This window comes from Vulpes lagopus, chromosome 9 (assembly GCF_018345385.1).
Source record: "Vulpes lagopus strain Blue_001 chromosome 9, ASM1834538v1, whole genome shotgun sequence".
NCBI lineage: Eukaryota > Metazoa > Chordata > Mammalia > Carnivora > Canidae > Vulpes > Vulpes lagopus.
In genome coordinates, this window is record NC_054832.1 from 34,309,032 (window position 1) to 34,313,388 (window position 4,357).

Genomic DNA, 4,357 nt, shown 5'->3' on the forward strand with positions numbered 1-4,357 from the left:
GAGGAAGGTCACTAACCAGGCCTGGCTTACAGGGAAATGTGGAAACTAGGCAAATCCAGCTGCTGGAGTAGAATTGGGAGGAGGGCTGGGGTAGAAATCCACAGGGGACTGTTGGCTCTCTATGATGGCTTCCTCTGTATGTTCATAGCACAGCATCTGCTGGCAGGCCCAGGGTTGCTGCTAGCAGAGCAGGCAGACGGGCAGGAGGGTTGGGTGCAGAGTCGGGAAGGCTGAAGGCAAAATGGAAACAGTTAGCACATCTGTCCATCTCTCACCACCTCTTACTGATGACCACCTTTAGACTGAAATGTTACCTGCTTCATTTCTGCTCTCTAAATCTCATACTACTTCACTTTTGGCCAACTCAACTCAGAGTCACAGAGAGAAAGGAATTTTAGGAAACAGCTCCTAGTAGAACAATCCAGCAAAACATTCATTCTGAATCTCAGTATCCACTGCAAATTGGAAAAATGGCTGATTGCTAACATCTACTTCTTGGAACAAAGAATAAATAACAAAGAGGGAAAAGTTATAGGATCTGGGAAAATGGCACAGTCGGATTTTTGGAACAAACAGTCCATAATCAGACTCATACATCTATACATAGGTAATATATGATATAGTTCTGCAGAACAGTGGAGAAAGGATAGTCTTTTCAGACAAATGGTGCTGAGCCAACTGGATGTTCAAGTGGAATAAATATTAATTTTGACCTTCTACCTCACAGTACATATAAATATCAATTCTAAGCACATTATTGATCTTAAAAAAAGGAGACTATTGGGATGCATGACTGACTCAGTCTGTAGAGCATGTGACTCTTGGTCTGACTTCAAGCCCCACGTTGGGCATGGAGCCTACTTAAAAAAAATAATAATTAGAATTTTTTAATTAAAAACAAGGAGACTATCTCCATGACAGATTACCCAAGATGGGTAAGATTTCCTAAATAGAACCCCCTAACCACTAATTGAGAAAATACAGAACAATTATAAAATGCAATTGTTGTATGGGGTATAAATTACCTCAACCACTTTGGAAAACTGTTTGATGGTGTCCACTAAAGTTGAATATATTCACACCCTGTGTTCTAGGAATTTCACTTTTAAATACAATATAAATATGTATGTAGGCTTACCAAAGTATTTATTTAAGAATGTTCATAGCTGCTTTATTAGTAGCCAAAACCAGGAAGCAAGCTAAATGTCCATTAACAAAAGAGCAGATAAGGGTGCCTAGGTGGCTTAGTCAGTCAAGCATCTGCTTTTGGCCCAGGTCATGATCCCAGGGTCCTGGGATTGAGCCCCATATTGGGCTCCCTGCTCAGCAGGCAGTCTGCCTCTCCCTCTCCCTCTGACCCTCCCTCCTGCTCATGCTCTCACTTGCACATGCTCTTTCAAATGAATAAATAAAAATCTTTAAAAATTTTTTTTTCTAAAAAAGAGCAGATAAATAAGTGTAGGTAGGTATATGGAATACTATGCAGCAATGAATATGAACAATTAATGTTCCATGCAAAACACAGATGAATTTCACAAACATGATTTTGAACAAAGGAAGACAGACACAACTAAATATATAGTGTGTGACTCTCTATGAAGCTCAAAATGGGAGAGGCAGGAGCAACACGGGGAAGACAGAGCTGACCTGGAATGCAGCCTGTACCACCATGAGCCTCCTCAACAAGCCCAAGAGTGAGATGACCCCAGAGGAGCTGCAGAAGTAGGAGGAGGAAGAGTTTAACACAGGTCCGCTCTCTGTGCTCACACAGTCAAGAACAACACCCAGGTGCTTATTAACTGCTGCAACAAGAAGCTCCTGGGCTGTGTGAAGGCCTTCAACAGGCACTGCAACATGGTGCTGGAGAATGTGAAGGAGATGTGGACCAAGGTACCCAAGAGCAGCAAGGGCAAGAAGAAGTCCAAGCCAGTCAACAAGGACCACTACATCTCCAAGATGTTCCTATGTGGGGACTCAATCATCGTGGTCCTGCGGAAACTGCTCATCGCTGGCAAGTAGCAGCTTCCTCTGCGCCGTCAGAATTTGCTCCCTCCTGCGAAGATCTGTCCTTTGTAATGAAAATAATCAAGTCCTGGGTTTTTTCTTAAAAAAAAAAAAAAAAAAAAAAACCTCAAAATGGATAAAACTAACCTATCATGCTAGAAGTCAGGATAGTGGTTTCCTTTAGATATGGGGATTAATGGCTGAGAAGAGGGTATGAAGGGAGCTCTGGATGAGCTGGGACTATTCGGGTTTTGACCTGGAAGGTGGTTACAATCTCTGATAATTCATTAAATTACACATGTATGATATATGCTTTCTGTATGATTGTTTTACTTCAAATTTTTAAAAAGACTTATTTTTATTTTTTATTTTTTTAAATGTTTATTTATTTATGATAGTCATGGAGAGAGAGAGAGAGAGAGAGGCAGAGACACAGGCAGAGGGAGAAGCAGGCTCCATGCACCGGGAGCCCGACGTGGGATTCGATCCCAGGTCTCCAGGATTGCGCCCTGAGCCAAAGGCAGGTGCTAAACCGCTGGCCACCCAGGGTTCCCAAAAAGACTTATTTTTAGAAAAACTTTTAAAATGTCCTGTGTTATCCATTACCAACTGTCATATCTAGTAGTCTTTTTCTTTTTACATCTTTTATCACCCCTCCTACGTTATTTCCTACCCCCTTGCTCTAAAAATGTGTTTCCTTTCATAATTCTTCTTGCACCTTGGGCCACTAACTTTATGGCTCAACAAATATTTCTTGAGTATCTCCAGTGTGCCAATCACTGAGCCAGGCCTAGAGTTTGTGATGGTGACTAAGCTACCAAAGGCTTTGACCTTTTGGAGCCCCAGCTCCCAATGAAAAGAGGCTTCTAAACAGGTCATTACATCATAACTGTCACTTCTCACCCCTTTTCGAAATTTAGGCTTTCCCCAGAGTTCTAGATTAGAGAGCCACCTTCTCAAAATCCACTGTTTGTGCCCAATAATGACCCTAATTTTCCCAACATCATTGCTGTGTAAGACCTCAGCATCAAATGTGACAATTTCCTTCATCCCGCATCCCAAATTCGGCCTCATCCTACACATTTCTACCTCTGAAACATACACACCTACTCCTGTTTTCCATTCCTGTTGCTTCCAACCAAGTTGAAATCCTGACTCCTCCTGTTGCCTCCTCATTTAGGATTGATTTGCAGAAATAGAAGCCCCTCAGGCTGGTTTGATCAAAACTCAGGTTTAGGTAGCTAATAAATTACTGAAAAGTCTGGGGAAGACATTTGAAACAGAGCTTCCAAGAACAACCCCCAACCCTTGGAATCCTAATACCTCTGCCAACAATTGGAAATTGATTCCCGTCGCTATAGAAGTCCTTGAATTAGGAAGCAAGTGACCCCAGCACCTTGTTGCCTGTGTATCATCCATGTCCCCAAAATGGATCTTTGTCCAGAAGTCCAGCTACAAAGAGAGTTGTGACTTATTGTTCCCTGCTTTCCAACCTTAGCAGTACAGGTTAGAATGGATGTCGAGCATGCCAGATCTCACTGTCTCCCTCACTTCCTAGCTAGACTCCCAGCTTTCCCTGCTTTTGCCCACAATTTCCATTGTCTTCATTGCTTCTGGCTCTGATTATTATCACTCCACAGCTCAAAAGCCTCCTGTGACTCATCCTCTCCACTAAATTAGGTTAAAGTGCCCTCACCTGTCATTCAAGGCCCTGTGTGATCTGATCCCAAATGGTTTTTCTGTTTTATGTCCTACTCCACTGCTACAATTTCCTTTACACATTCTGCTCATTCCCACCTCATGCCTTTGTACATCTTCTACCCCTTTCTGCCATAATTTCCCATTATAATGCATAATTTATTTAGACATTGTGTCTGAAGACAGAGAGGTGGGCTAGAATCTTAACTCTGCCTGGGAAAATGAGATCATCCTGAACTCAAAGCGTCAGTTCTCTGCCCTGTAAAACAGGGATAATAATAGTACCTACTTTACATGTTGGGATAGATAAGGTTACAGGTAAGAATCTAAGCTGTTAGTGCACACCCTCTACAGATGGTGACTTCAGTATTGTCCTCTTGACCTCTCTACCCCATCATTCAGGTGCTCAGTAAATACTTGTGTAATGAATGGACAAGCAAACCAAGCAGCAACAAGGGCCTTAGCTAACCTAAGGTCAAACCAAGGTGATACTTGGTCCCTTCCTGGTCAGTATCACACTCCTGGGTGGGGTCATACAACACAAGTATGAGTGGAGGAAGAGTCTCCACTTGTATTATCAAGTCAGGAGAAATAAAAGCTATGAATCTTAACAGTTAAGCTGGGATACAACCCCATGTTGTGCCATAGGAAGTTA

General features: G+C 42.4%; 1 pseudogene; it reads left to right on the forward strand.

Moving 5' to 3' along the window:
• The first annotated feature begins 1,669 nt into the window (after window positions 1-1,669).
• On the forward strand, window positions 1,670-2,019 carry LOC121499108 (annotated as a pseudogene).
• Window positions 2,020-4,357: the final 2,338 nt, after the last annotated feature.